Raw genomic sequence first — 16,303 nt, 5'->3', positions numbered from 1 at the left:
ATGCTTTCAAAGCGGGCGCTCTCAGAGAAACCCTGTGCTATTCAATTAACAAACAATTAAGATTACGGTCTGCACTGACTGAGGAGATGAATAAACTTCGATTTTTAGAAAACAAATTTATGGCTGAGCTTAGTAACAGCCATGATACTGAACAAACTTCTTAAGAACTTGCAGTATCCAAAATGAAAGTTTATCAACATTTCGCTTCAAAATTAGCTGCTCAAATCCAAACATACAGATCTGAAATCTAATAAGCAGGAGAAAACTCTGGTTGAGTTTTAGCCAAAAAAACTCCATCAAAAGGAAGTGTCCAATAGGATTAACAGCATTCAGGACGAGCAGGGCCGACTCTGCTCTAACCCAGTTGAAGTACTGGAAGTCTTCCGCAGCTTCTACAGCAGCTTATATACTGACAAGGTTACTCAGGTGAGTGCAGATAAAGTTATCGAGTTCTGTAGACTTTGAAATCATTTAACTTATACCTGATGATATGTTAGAATTAGAAGCTGATATTACATGGGACGAGGTAGAAGCCACTTTAAATTCTCTTTCAACAGGAAAGGCGGTGGGTCCATAATGGATCCCGCTAGAATTTTATCAAATTTTTCGTTATGTGCTAAGAGTGGACCTTATGACAACTCTTTTAGCCGCACAAAAGGGTAATGCACCTCTATCCTGGCAGAAATCAATTATTACGGTGTTTTTAAAGAAAGGCAAACAACCTTCACTTCCATCTTCCTACAGACCTATCTCCCTAATTGAATCTATTAAAAAATCCTGGCCGTACGATTATCTAACATCATTGGTACTCTTGTTTCAGAATATCAGCATGGTTTTATCCCTGGTCGAGACACTGCGGATCATGTACGACGAATAATTGCACTGATAGACTGGGCACAGGCATCTAATTCTAACCTTGGCATAACCCTGTTTTTGTGCCGAGAAGGCATTCAACGGGGTTTCTTGGCCCTTTACGTGGGAAGTATTAAGATTAAAGGGCTTCGGCCCCGCAAAGCTTCAGGCAATAAAATCTCTATCTTTTGCCAGTTGCTTGTGTTCGGATATCGGGGCGAGAGTCTGACTCGTTTATAATCAATTGCAGTACTCAGCAGGGGTGTCAGTGCTCGCCGCTGTTATTTGCTTTATATATTGATTTGTTTTTGTAAAAAATAAATTGCACCACAGACATCAAACCCATTCATGTACAGCAAATGGATTATAGAGCCCTAGCTTACTCAGATGACATTGTCATAGTTTCCAGCGACATTGTCACTGCTTTACCAGCAATAGAGTCCCTGGCCACTAATTTTGGGCTTTTCTCGGGCTATAAGCTTAATATTTCTAAAACCCAGTTATCGGTAATAGGGGAAGAACCTCCTCCAATTATTCCAACTGTTTCTGAATTTACTTATCTAGGCATTAAAATCTCTTTGCCTATTAATACGATACCTGCGCGAAATATGGAACCAGTTCTTACTAAATTGAATACCACTTAGGAGAGACTTGACCATTTGCATTTATCCTTGTATGGGAGATCAAACATTTTAAAAATGCTCGTACTTCCCAAACTACTTTACATGTTCAGAACAATCCCCCTAGAATTTCGGAGTTCTTGCTTTCAAAAATTAGAGCGCATTAGCTCTAGGTTTTTATGGGGTTATAGATGCCAGAGAAGGGCTTATAGGCAGATGGTCTTGCCCAAAAATCGTGGTGGCTGGGGTATTCCTTATTTTTTGTTTTATTATTGGGCATCTGTTCTGCAATTTATAAGTCCATTAGTAGTGGTTGAGGGCGCTGAAATTTTGGTTTGTCATAGTTCAGTAATATTTACGTTGGGTCTGGGGGAGAAGGCTAATGGGTGTCTTGTTAAAATCCTAGAGCCTAGTTATTTAAAAAAAAACTAAATTCAAGTTCATTGAATCTGCTTATCGTATCTGGAGACAAGTTAAGCGCCATATGGGGATCCCCAACCTTAGCGCTTATACTCCCTTCTCTGCCGCCGGGCTGCTGCCTTTGATCTTCTGTGATCAAATCTCTTTTAGATGGTGCTTAAAGGGAATTTTTACACTTGGAGATCTATGTAAGGCAGGCCAGCTTTGATCATGTACTGAGCTCCAAACTTAATATGGCCTTCCTAAGCACGATTTTTACAAGTACCTTCAGATCCGGAGTTTTTTAATTTCTTTAGATCCCGGGCGAGAAAATCAATTGAGAACAATTCCGCTTATTGAGAAACTGGGTAAAGCTTCCATAGGTCATCGGTATACTCTGCTGATGGTACTCCCTGATGATATACAGGCTTTTCAAAACAAGTGGGCTCTAAAGCTTGCGCAAGGAGGGATTAACATGCTAGTCTCATTAAGTCTAGCAAATTAGGTTTTGTTGACAGGGATGATGCGAAGCCAGCATTATATGGCTATTCACGACCTGTATTATACACCAAAAAAGATCTCTAACTGGGCCACATTATTATTATTATTATTATTTCTGATTTTGTATAGCGCCTGGTTACACTGACAGTGTGTCCCCGCGCTGTCAGAAGAGTCAGTCGCTCCGACAGTCAGAACAGGACGGGTTAATCTTTGGGAAAGAGGAAAGTTTTCAGTTTCCTGCGAAAGATGAGCTCCGATGATTCCACTCTTAAGCTCAGGGGGAGAGAGTTCCATTTGTGTGCCACCAGAGTCCGAAATGATCTGCCTCCCATTCTGGCTTTCTTGTGTCTGGGGACAGCCAGAAGGCCTGCACCTAATGAGCGGAGTTGACGGGTAGGAGTATAGGGGCATAGCAGGTTATGAAGGAAGGCCGGACCCTTGCCATGTACAATCCTGTGACCAATGCACAGGGCCTTAAAATCAATCCTTTCGTTAATCGGGAGCCAGTGTAGTGTTTGTAGAGATTTTTTAGAGGAGGCTCTTCTAGGCAGCCGGAGGACCAGGCGAGCTGCAGCATTCTGGATTGTCTGCAGTCGCCGCCGACTAGAGACGTTGGCACCTAGATACAGGGCATTTCCGTAGTCCAGTCTTGACGTGACAAGAGCATGGACCAGGGTCTTCCTTGAGGATTCAGGGAGCAGGTCGATGGTTTTGCGGAGTTTCCGTAGAGTCGATAAGCAAGTGCCAGCTACTCGTCTAGTGTGGTAGTCGTAGCCAAGCTTTGAGTCCACCCATACTCCGAGATTTTTCACCTGATCACTGGGGGTAGGGAGGGGCCCCAAGGTCTGCGGCCACCAGGCAGATGTCCAGACTGAGGGGGGTTTTCCCACAATCAGCACCTCAGTCTTGTCACCGTTAAGACGGAGGCAGTTCTTCGCCATCCATTCAGCCATCTCCTGGAGGCATGCTGAGAAGTTTGCAGCGGCTAGTTCAGAGGGTTGGGTCAGAGCGACCACCAGCTGGGTGTCGTCTGCGTATGTTACTACTTCCACCCCATAGCGTTCCGCAGTAATGGCCACGGGGGTGACATATAGATTAAAAAGTGTTGGACTGAGGCTAGATCCCTGCGGCACTCCTTGACCAAGGTCAAATGTGTCGGATCGTGCTCCTCCTTGCTGCACCAAGAAGCTGCGGTTGGTAAGAAAAGATTCCAACCATAGCCATGCCATGCCTGTCACTCCTCCTTTCTTCAGACACTGTAGCAACGTATGATGTGCTACAGTGTCGAAGGCTGCGCTGAGGTCCAGGAGCACCAGTGCCGCCACATGTCCTGCGTCCACGTGCTTCCTCAGTGCCTCAGTCGAAAAAAGGAGTGCTGATTCTGTGGAATGGCGGGCTCGGAAGCCCGATTGGTTAGTATGCAGGAGGCCTCTGGACTCTATGTGTGCTGAGAGTTGTTGATTGACTAGTTTTTCTGCTAGTTTTGCAAAGAAGGGTAGGAGCGAAATGGGGCGCAGGTTACTAAGCTGGAGCGCACTGATGTGGGGTTTTTTCTTAAGAGGTAGCACAACTGCCTTTTTCCATCCGTGGGGGACCTTACCAGTGTTAAAAGAAGTAGACAATATATGGCCAACGTAAGGTGCTAGAAGACTCATGGCGCTGGCCAGGAATTTGGCAGGGGCAGGATCGTAAGGGGAGCCTGATTTGATTCCTTTAGCCATGGCTATCAGGAGGTCCTCCGTCGGAACCTGGAATACTGTGAGGCAGTCTTCGATCTTTGCCTCCCAAATCGCTTCTTCCAGAGGAGGAAGACGGTTGGAGCCAGTTCTGGCATCATCAGGGAAACTGGTATAAATGTCGCGTACTTTTTTATAAAAAAATTCCGCGATGGCATTGCAAGATTGTGCTGAGGTCTCAGCCTGCTCTGAAGAGGGGGGAGGTGTAGTGATCTCTTTATAGATCCTAAAGAGTTCCTTGGATGAGCAGTTAGCTTTTTCTATTTGATCAGCGTAGAAAGTGGCTTTGGTTTTCCTGATTAGGAGATGGTAATCTTTTAAGCTAGCTTTATACACATCTCTTGCCTCTAGTGAGTAGATCTTTCTCCAGGCGCGTTCGAGCCTCTTGCAAGCTGCCTTGGTTTCTCTAAGAGCTGTGCTGAACCAAGGTGCAGTTTTAGTTTGTCGCTCCGGACCCTTATTGGCCCAAGGGGCAGTGATGTCCAGGGCTTTAGTGATGTTTCCGTCCAGAGCTGTGCAAGCCCTGTCAACATCTACTCCTAGATCTATGGGAGAGCCGTTTAAAAGGAAGTGATGTTCAAAAGAGTCCATGGAAAACCGTGACCATTTCCTCTGTTGTTTATTGTCGCTATTGTGGATTTTTTTGTGTTGAGTCTGGATTAGGAAATGAAAGGGGACAAGAAAGTGGTCGGTCCACAGCAAGGGAATGGGAAGGTCCTGCTTCAGATCCTCCATATTGTTGAAGATGGGGTCAAGTAGGTGCCCCTGCCGATGGGTGGGGAGGAGGGAGGCTGTTCCTAGTTGTAAGGTTTGCAGCTCTTGGCACAGTTCTTGAGCAGCTGAATTATTGAGATCTTCGAAGTGGAGGTTGAGATCCCCAAGTACTAGGAACCTCCTGTATCTCATAGCCATCTGCTGGGACTAAATGTAACAGGTGTGAGTTGTTTGCTGCAGACACAGTTCATATGTTTTTCTCTTTCCCGAAATTAGCCGAACTTTTCTTGTCCATAGAGCATTTTTTGGATTCCCTGTTGTGAGTAACAACTTACATCACAGCAGAACTTGTGCTGTTTGGGCTGAGCTCTGACATTGCTACACACACGTGCAAGCTTGTATCACGAAGGAGTGGATCAACCCTGAAGCTCCATCTTTTTTGACCTGGCGGGCAAGATTATTATCAATGTATAACCTGGAAATGGCTATTTATAAGACCAAGGGGAAGAGAAAAAGGGTAATGGGAGTTAAAATCTAGAGACCCATTACGGACTGGATTTAAAAGATATCTTTGTTTTATTACAGTAGTATCTTTCCTTGCTTATTCTTCAATCACTGTATTTGTGGCTTTGTCCTTTTTTATATTTAGGTTTCTGCTTTCTTTCTGGTATATATAACAGTATATACCTGCTGTTCTTGTTTTTTTTCCTGTATAGTTTTTGTTTGTTTATATCTGATTGTTGATGTATTTATTCTTTGCAAAAAAGGGAAATGACCAATAATCTTTTTTAACAGAATTCGATGCGGAGATTGAGAAGTGTTTCTTAGTGGTACAAACTGTAAGAGTGCTTTAAGTGGATCACTCATATGCCAGGACATATTGCTGCACGGGGCTCGTTATGGTTCTGTAGCGGACCTGTCCTGCCATCTGAAGGGTTCCCCGGCTGCAGTGATTACTCCAGCATTCGGGCTACTTTCAAATGGGAGTTACCTGATGCTGGACGATCAAGGCTGCTGTGGAATGCTACCAGGCATTGCATATCTGGTACCCGTCAGCTCCAAGGTTACTTGTTGTATGCAAGTATTGTTTCCACTCATACATACAGTCAGGGACGCGCCGTTATGGCCTTCACTGAATGTTTCTTTCATACATTTTGATGCTCTTAGCAGAATGAAAGCCATGCTTCGAACGCAAAACGTGCCCTTAACCTACACCAGAGAAACCTTTGATCTTCAAATAGCAAGAACCTCAGCTGAGATACAGGCACTCAAATGTACAAACTGCCCCATTCATCTCGCAGAAATTATGGGTCGGATCTTTAATATGTCTGATACGAGTGGTATTGTACACCTATTTAAGACAATAGGGTCTGGACTGTTAAGCACCTTTCAGTGAGTCCTCGGAGTTATCCGATATTTTATACACTCTGTCTTTTGAAGCATTTTCGGAGGTCTTCCGCTTATCCTGGAAAGGTATGAAGTGTCTTGGAGGGTTATTTATTAATACAAATAATTTTTTTAAGTGATTTAAAGAAACTTATGAAGACAATGCAATGGTCCTCTAGTGAAATCAATTCTAAATGTAACTATCTGTTAATCTAGATAAGGAGTACACACTGTTATACAACATAAAACAAACATAAAAGAACAAAACACTAGACGGGTGTATAGAAAAATCTTGAATTTATCTTTCAATTAAAAAGGTAATCAATTTGAAATACAAATATATATACACAGGACTACAGGTACATTGATCTTAAATAGATATATGACTCTGTGGGTCCAGATGGCACCTTTCCTAGTCCCAGTTAGAAGAATGAAAAAGGAAAAAGGCGCTGGTCGACGTTTCGGTCTCCTAAAAGTTAATCTGTGAGACCATCTTCGGGACTGTTGACAATTATATTTGGAATAACCTATCGGTTGACTAGTGCAACTTTCAGAAAATTAGCGTCGCAGGGCGCATCAGCACAGGACAAACTATCTGGCCTGTTGGGAGTTTAGTTGCCTTTAATTACATGGGACTGTTTTGCCCACATGGGTGATCAATTTAATTGATGCGGTACAATCTGCACAATGACCGTAGTTGCAGTATATATTTCACAACTACCGGAGCTTTGGATGATGCGGCGTCGATTCTGATACAGCTACGTAGGAGATTGCAAATAATCTGTGGATCGTCACTCCTTTCGACACTAAGGGCCACAAATCAAATAAGGTCTTTGAGCCCTCCTCTGCATATAAAAACACGGTCAAGTCCGGTTGTGGTGAATTAAATCAAACGCCGCATTTTGTGGATATACACTGCAACTACGGTCATTGTGCAGATCGTACCGCATCAATTAAATTGATCACCCATGTGGTCACAACGGTCCCATGTAATTAAAGGCAACTAAACTCCCAACAGGCCAGATAGTGTGTCCTGTGCAGATACGCCCTGCGACGCTAATATTCTGAAAGTTGCACTAGTCAACCGGTAAGTTATTACAAATATAATTGTCAACAGACCTGAAGATGGTCTCACAGATTAACTTTTAGGAGACCGAAACGTCCACAAGCGCCTTTTTCCTTTTTCTAACTGGGAACTAGGAAAGGTGCCATCTGGACCCACAGTCATATATCTATTTAAGATCAATGTACCTATAGTCCTGTGTATATATATATATTTGTATTTCAAATTGATTACCTTTTTAATTGAAAGATAAATTCAAGATTTTTCTATACACCGGTCTAGTGTTTTGTTCTTTTATATTTGTTTTATGTTGTATAACAGTGTGTACTCCTTATCTAGATTAACAGATAATTACATTTAGATTTGATTTCACTAGAGGACCATTAAATTGTCTTCATAAGTTTCTTTAAATCACTTTCAAAAGTTATTTGTATAAATAAATTCCCTTGAAGGCACTTCATACCTTTCCATATATTTACCCAAGCCCTCAAGGGTATTTTGGGTTGCTCACTAATATAAATCTTCCGCTTATCCTGGCATTAATTGCAGGAATCCTGATTGTCCCATTACTGCTACTCAATGGACGGCCCAATCACCAAAGAGATGACACAAGCGCTCCTGGAGCGGAAATACCGTGATAGCTTGGTGCAACATCTGGGCATACCTCACCTGCGGGAACTGAGAGCCTCTTGGTTCGTGTCATTTTGACCAGTCTGGATGGACTGCATCTTACCTGTTCTTCGATGCCTGTTCTGCGGAGAAGAATGTGTGTGGGATCTCTGACACTTTCATCAGCTACGCCTTCGGACATGGATGCTATGCTGCACCCCATAAAAGCCCATGCTCTGTGTTGTCCCCAGCAAATTCCTATACTGATGGCTGCATTCCTTGAGAACCCACAGGTGCCGTTTGCTCCTGCTGGGTTAGGTGTTGCCTCCTCCACAGGCACTCTGGTATCAACTACCGCACAAGCTGCCCTAGCACCGGCAGTTGGCAGTACGTAATATCATCTATGTGTGATTGACATACGATGCGAGGTGTTAGACTTGTCATCTGCAGTAGCAAACACCGATATTGTTGCATCTCCCAGCCAGGACACTCAATCTAAAATTGGCTCATCTTTTGCTGGGAAAGAATTTGGCTTCTTCTTTTTCTCATAAATAAACAAACAACATTTGGAACATTTCCTACATTGACACTTTCACTGAAAAAGACATGGCCCTCTTCTGCTTGTAGTAAAGCAACTTCTATGAATGGACAAATAGGACTTTTTGCCCGAGTGGCAATTCAAACATCAACCTTTTACATTTTCTAAAGACTAATTTAAAATGATTTAATACTTTTTTTTTTTATAAATCATTTTATTAAACATACATCGGTTTCAATAAACAATACAGAGGTATCAATCAAATTTTTTTTATAAATCATTTTATTAAACATACATCGGTTTCAATAAACAATACAGAGGTATCAATCAAATTATACATTGTAGAGAGGCACAGGAGGAGACTTTTCATATCATTGCATTGTATAAGAGGGGAATGCTACGGGATTAGGGAGTCATCTTGTTCAGCACATCGGGGTGGCACACACATCTCTCCACGGTATGTATTCTAGGGACTCCATATACAGGACCACTTTTTGGGGCATCCCCTGGCCGAGTACACCGTTTTCTCTCTATACATACACAAATCAAGGTCTCTTACCCAGGCTTCACGTGTGGGCGATTGGGCTGCTCCCCATAATTGTGCGATGTTTATTTTAGCAATCATGAACCCTAGTGTAACCCACTGAATCTGATGAGTGTTCAGGTCCGTGGGTTTCCATATATTCAAGAGGCACCTACGCACCTCTGGGCGAAGTTGGACCTGTAGCCTTGCGTTGATTGTGTCATGGACCTTGCTCCAGTAGGAGCTGATATAGTTACACTCCCAGATGATATGCATGAATGTCCCCATATGGCCACAGCGCCACTTACATTCTCCTTTATCGGATCTTCCCATAAGCACCAATTGGGGCCCAGTGATATATAGTCTATGGAAGATTTTAAGCTGCACCAACCTGAGGCGCCCTGGAATGGCAACCCTCTAGGGGAGGACACAGCCTTTTGCCAGTCCTCGTCATCTATTTCAACCCCATCTCGCCCCTACTTCTCCCGCAGTGATTGGAGGGGATCTGCCATTTTATTGATTAGTTTCTCGTATATTAAGGAGATAGTTTTTTCGGGCAGATGAGCATCTAAAATTCTGTCCTCTAAGTGTGAGGCTTTGGGAAGTGAGGTCCGCTTAAGAAGATGAGACAGGAGTGAATGCAAGATCTGTGTATATCGGAAACATTTGGTGCCTGCCAGCTTGTATTCAGTCTGTAGTGTGTGGAAGGATTTGACCCCTCCCTCTCCCCAAATGGGAAATGCCAATAAGGTCCCACCCTTTGACTTCCATAGACTGTTCAGCTTCTCAGAATCCCAAAGCGGGGTGGCCAAAGTCATTTTCTGTCCCCATCCGAGAGAATTAGTGGCGTCATGCCAAATGCGGACGTCATGATTGGTGGGGCCCGTCAAGGTGTTCCTGTTCGGTCGTGAATATAATGCCCTGTTATAGTTGCTTCCTGGAAGATGCCATCTATCCATGGCTTAGCCGGGATCATCAATACAGCTGTATGTTCCATGATTGATGGCCGCTAAATGTGCAGCCCAGGAATATTTTTTAATATCTGGGAGGCTAATGACCCCATCGTACCAGTTTAGTGTCAATTTATTAAGGGCGCTGCAACGTTTGCCATCCCACAACAAGTCCCTCTGGAGATGTTCAACTTCTTTAAAGTAGTGTGTCGGTACAGGTTCTAGAGTGTTCTGTAATACATAGAGGAACCTACGCAAAGACATCATTTTGAATAGGGCGGCTCTGCCCAGGAGTAAGAGGGGGTGAGTCCCTCGTGGGATGGGTGGATCCCCCTGGAGAGCGAACAATATGGACTTATTCCAGTTGACCGTAAAACCAGAGAATCTGCCAAACACAGCTAGAATATCCAATACTACTTTGAGCGATTTCGTGGGGTAAGCCAAATAGAGCAAAATGTCATCCGCATAAAGCGAGATGCGATCTTCTAATTCTGGGGACCATCGCAGACCTTTTATCATAGGATCCCGTTGGATCCAGGCTGCCAATGGTTCCAGGGCAAGGTCGAAGAGAAGTGGTGAAAGTGGGCAACCCTGATGGGTGCCTTGACCAAGTAGGAATGTCACTGATAATTTATTGTTGACCACCACTTGGGCCAAGGGCTCCTGGTATAAGACTAGTACCCATTGAATGTATTTCGGGCCAAAACTCATCTTGGCCAGGACCGCCCGAAGTATTGCCATTCAATAGTGTCAAAAGCCATGGTTGCATCTAAGGATACAATCACAGTTGGTCCTTGGATAGTGTGTGGCCTATCCAAAACCCTGTGGACTCTGCGAAGGTTCAAAGCTGTATTTCTGTGTGGCATGAAGCCGGATTGATCGGTGTGATTGGCTAGAAGTTTGGACAGGATTTTAGGCCTGACGTTTAGAAGAGAAATTGGCCTGTAGGAGGTGCAGTCAGTCTTTGGTTTTCCCTCTTTATGTATGGTGAATATGGTGGCTATGCTCTGCTCCTAGGGCAGTATTCTGATTTCTCTGGATTCTTCAAACATGGTTTTTAGATAAGGTGCAAGTTTATCTGGTTGCAATTTGTATAACTCAATTGGGATGCCATTGGAACCAAGGGCTTTCCCTGAATCTAAGGAACGGATTGCTTGAGCTATCTATTTTGTTGTTAAGTCACTATCCATGAAATCTCGGTCTTCTGAGGAGGGGCTGGGGAGCTTAATGTCTCACAACAATTCCTGAGGGTCCTCTTCAGAGCATGTGGTGACTATCTTGTAGACAGTCTGGAACTGGCTGGCGAATCGGTCAACTATGTCTTGTGGTTCAGTGAGAATGACGTCCCCATCAACCCGGAGTTCTGGGACCAGTCTGCTTGCCCATTCCCTCCTGTCTAGCCATGCTATGAGTTTCCCTGCTTTATCTCCCAGGTCATAAACCTTATCCTGTCGCTCCCTACCCAGTGTAGTGGCCTTGTCCATAACTAGAGCTTTGTAGTCGTGTTTCAGGCTCACTAGATCGCCCTCCAACCTATAAATTTCAGCCTCAATGTCTAGGACCTCTTTTTGTTGATCTTTCTTCATTCCAGTAATTAATGATAAAGCCTGACCCCGAATTACAGTCTTGAATGCTTCTCATAAGGACTGGGAGGAGGACACGGACCGCACATTGTAGGAAAATAAATTGTCTGTGGCTTTGATAAGGGTTTTGCGGATTGTCGGATCACGTAGGTACCAAGAGTTAATCAGCGCTATCCTTCCCACTTTGGTCTGTTTAAGGACTATGTGGACCCATTCTGGGGAGTGGTCGGATATGCCCCTAGCTTGGTGCTTCATTTTTTGGATGTAGGCGGCTTGTTCCGCAGGTACCAAACAGTAGTACAGGTGGGAGAGTCTATAGTGCGCCTCAGAATGAAAAGTGTGTGGGTAGACAGCCGAAGAGGATGGGGCGGCCTGGCACAGAGGGCAGACAGCCTGTAGGTAGGGAGGGGCAGCCTGGCACAGAGGGTAGACAGCCTGAGGGGAGGGGCGGCCTGGCACAGAGGGTAGACAGCCTGAGGGAGGGTCAGCCGGCATAGAGGGTAGACAGCTGGAGGAGAGGGAGGGGTAGCCTGGCACAGATGGTAGACAGCCTGAGAGAGGTGCGGCCTAGCACCGAGGAAAGGCAGCCAATGGAAAGGGATGGCCTGGCACAGAGGGTAGACAGCTGGTGGAGAGGGAGGGGCGGCCTGGTACCGAGGGCAGTTGGCCAGTGGAGAGGGAGGGGCATTCTGGCAGAGTGAGTAGACAGCCTAAAGAAGGGGTGGCCTGGCACAACAGGGTAGACAGCTGGTGGAAAGGGAGGGGCGGTTTGGCAGTGAGAGTAACTGTTCTATAAGTAGTTTCACCTACTACCATGCTACTCTCCTGCCTTATGCAATTTACTTTGCTCTATTGTAAAGTGCGCCGACACCTCTGGGTAAAGTTTGCGTTATATAGCAACCCATAAATGAATAAAGAGAGAGAACACAACCTGGGAGGAGCGAGGCACGGAGTGTAGACTGTCGAGGCCAGCCTGCGTGAGTCTGGCACAGAGGGCACAGCTGTGACCTCAGACACTGTTATTCCCCTTGACACGCAGGACTGAAGCACGTGCATCGGTCAAGAGGAACTTGATCATGAACAACTGCGCATTGCAATATATGATGAATCACAAGTGCTCATACGTGGAACATGACATATGTGTAGTAAAGGCCACTTACAACTGCGCATTACAACTTGTCACAGTTGTGCATGCACGTAGAAAAGACATTCTTCCTATAGCAGTTCTTGTGGGAGTATCGGATTATGTCACGGAGGATAGACTGTATGGACAGCCTTGCAGAGAGGGCGCAGCCTCTAAAGAGTCTAACCTAGCGTGGATACAACCTGGGCCATGAATACAGTTTTCTTCCAGACATGGGAATTCTATGGCAGGACAGGAAGTGAGAATTACGCATATCTTTCTTCACTCTTTATTAATAGCAAGTTCAAAGGTAAAAGTAAAAGCAACACAGCAACAATACTACAACTCCCATGAACCACAGGGAGTAACCATGGTCACCAATAGTCCAATCCATTAAGACTCAGATAGTGTATATAACACAACACATCGCAGGCCTTCCTCTTTCTTCACTGCACGATGTCAGTTAAGTCGCCTTTAGATTCCTTCCTGACTATAGTTAGAGGGATAGTGGGCATTTCTGGTGAGGGTTATTGATTTTACTGCTTATTAAAAAAAATGATTGTCTTTCTACATGAGATTTCGCTCCGCTTTGTTTTGGATACTGCCTCATTGCTTCAGGCTCCACGCGCAGTAGGCAAAGTGCCCAAGCGGGTCGAGCTAGTACGGCACTGGTGCGCTACGTGGCACTCTTTCGCGCCTCCCACTTTCGCGCCTCCCAACCCATTCATCGCACCGTGGAGCAGCCCTGTCAGCGTTCAGGCAGCACGTACCGCTCAAGAGAGGTGAAGTGTACTCCCGCTGTGTGCCTCCTCTCTCCAACCCTCACCCGACACCACGGAGGCGGTAAGACAAACAGGGCTAAGCCCAATTAAAACTTTTGTGTGGTGACACACAGCAAGTGCAGTAGGCAGGCAGCGAACACCCCTGAAATTGGTTACTGCCTGGGACACCACTTCTGAGCACCAGTGAGGGGTCTGCCCATTTATATACCTTAGGACGTATTGGTGCTCTTACCCTTAAAGAAGATGTAATCCTATAGGGAACACGACTATGCATCCTCATGTGCCTATGAGGAGGTTTGGCCCCCCAACGCCGCCCTCCTGAAGAGATGGATAAGTTCTTTCCCCAAGCCATTTCTCAAGCGCTTCCCCTCTGCCAAACTAACGGCCCATGTATACAGGGGTATACTGCAGGACAGTGGGGCTGGGTCCAGTGGGGTGCCCTCAGTCCCCACACGCAAGGCCAGCAAGCGTAACACGGGGCACCTGGAAGGCTTTAGTCGTTTCAATGAGCGATGACTTTGTAATGGATTTCAATCCCAAAGAGGGGTTCCCCGATATGAGGGTGAATTTGAGGATGACGAAGCCTCCTCCGATGAGGCACAAGACTCAGGCAGATTCTGGCACCCATATTCAACCTGTTCAGACTCTGCTGAGGGAGACAATGCCCCTAGTGACATGTTCAACCCAGACGGGATCTATCAACCACACTCCGCAGAGTGGGTCCCGGAGCAGAAAGTGGAGGTGTGTGTAGCGAGCAAGATCCGCCAGCCTCTCAGTAAAGAAGTTAGGGCAAGCCTAAGGGTGGAATGCCCCAGACCTTCCCTTCGCTATAAGGTGACAGCGACCCCAGAGATAACTCCCTAATGATGCACCTTCTTCGCCAAGTACATGAGGCACAGGCACCATCCAGCGATCAACGACTTGCTTTGCCGCCGCCTCGAACCGGAGCCCGACAAGAACCAGACTCCCAGACATCTACCAGCCCGATCCACAGCCCCTGCAAAGCTGAGACGAGTGGAGGCGACCTGAGAGGTGGGACCGGACCTCTTGGAAAGTCCACGAGAAGCTGACTGCGCAGCACCTGAGGCACCCTCACCGCTGTGCTTGGGGTCTTGAGAAGCCCTACCACCGAGCTACATTTGCACCAAGGACCAGCCCCCCAGCTCTCACGAGATCTGCGTGGGGCCCTTTTGCTTTGTTCCACTCGACGCGCCTTCCCGGTTGCTAGCCCGCTGGCTAGTGGCCATTTTGGCGACCAAACTACAACTTTCCACGCTGGTCTGGTTGCTCCAGACTGGCCCTTGCTGCTCCTAAAAGCAGCAACCCCTCTGACCTTGCTGGTCGGAGAGAGAAGCCTTCTTTGTTTCCTGCGTGGCTTGCATTATCTTGCATTAGCCAAGGCCTGTTTGCTCCGATCAAGAAGCCGACACCACCATCAACTAGAGCCTTCGTGGTCCACGTGGCTGAAAAGAAAAGCTTCACGACATCACCTGTTTGCACCCGACAACACCTGGTTCCTTCCTGGCTCCACGCCGGTCACTGGCTAGTGACTTTGAACACTGTCCCCTCTGCTTTCAGGTCTTCATCACTTCAGATCCACCCTTGGATCCACCGGAACTCTTCACATCAGGTCGCCTGCAGCATCAACACTCCAAGGCTCCATCTGAACTCCTGCAGAATCCCGACACACTTTGGCACCACTGCACCCGCTTCCTGCGGATGAGGTAACGCAAGCACTCCGGTGCTCCCGAGTAGTTCCACTCTCCTAGTGTCCAGATTCCAAAGGGTTAAGTTCTAGACTGACCGGAAGACTTCCTACCTTTAACTTTAAAACGTTTACGCATTCATTGATTTCAATGATAACTGCTTCTAACTTTGCGCACTGCAAACCAGATCCCGTGGGGCTCCTAGTTCCTAACCTTAGTTAGATCCTCGTAGCCCCAGCGATTCCCAAGGCCCTAGGCCTTATGTCCTTTCGACTTGTGGTACTTATACCACTTCTTTAGTATATGGTTTTAGGGGCCACCCGGGCCTATCCATATTTTGTGCAACTTTGTATACTTATCAATTGAATTGTTTTAACGTGTTTGCTTCTGTGCTCATAAAGAGTTCAGGGGGCCATTTGTAGTAAATAAATACATATATATTTTCAATATATATCCTGTGTGGCGTCCTTTCACTTGTTGTTCAAGGGGTTACATATGGTAATACAGCCGGCTTCACATGCCAAAAGAGTTTAGCCTAAGACTGCTTTGTCCATGCTACCAATAGGATAGCTGGTCTATAAGGTTGACTTACAACCAATCACCATAAGGGTTGTTTGGAATGATACAAGGTGGTCACTAGAACTAGTGAACATCATATATCAGGCCAACTTCTCAAAGTCTCTGCTTCCCCTCTGCAAAATAAAATTTCTCCCCAGACCTGGGAAGATCATTTCTACAATCTTTATTCAGTAACTCCATTTAATGAGCCAGACACTGTGCTGAGGACTGTGTAAACAGACAACTCTATAACTAAACGTGGCAGTTTGCTTAACCTGGCCGACATCCTCAGCTCTGGATGCAATAACCAGAGGTAGAGCTCCAGGATTAGACAGCATTGCAGCATATATCCTTTGTCTAGAAAGAGATTAATTGTCTTAGTATAACCTTTTCTTAACTAATGCCATTATCAGTGGTGCCCTGGTACCAGACTCTTGGAAGGGAGCGGACGTCGTCCCGTTATATAAGAAGGGGGATAGATTCCATCCAGCCAATTACAGGCTTATCAGCTCGATCAACTGTGCGGAGAAAATTTCTGCCCAATTGCTCTTGAGCAAGATTGAGGAATGGACTGCTGCTATGGCCAACGTATCTTCCTTTCAGACAGGCTTCAGGTAGAAGATATCCACGATTATGCCCAGGTTCGCTGGAGAATCCAGG

The sequence above is a fragment of the Lissotriton vulgaris genome, chromosome 1_1, assembly GCF_964263255.1.
Source record: "Lissotriton vulgaris chromosome 1_1, aLisVul1.2, whole genome shotgun sequence".
NCBI lineage: Eukaryota > Metazoa > Chordata > Amphibia > Caudata > Salamandridae > Lissotriton > Lissotriton vulgaris.
This window is presented reverse-complemented; position numbering follows the sequence as displayed.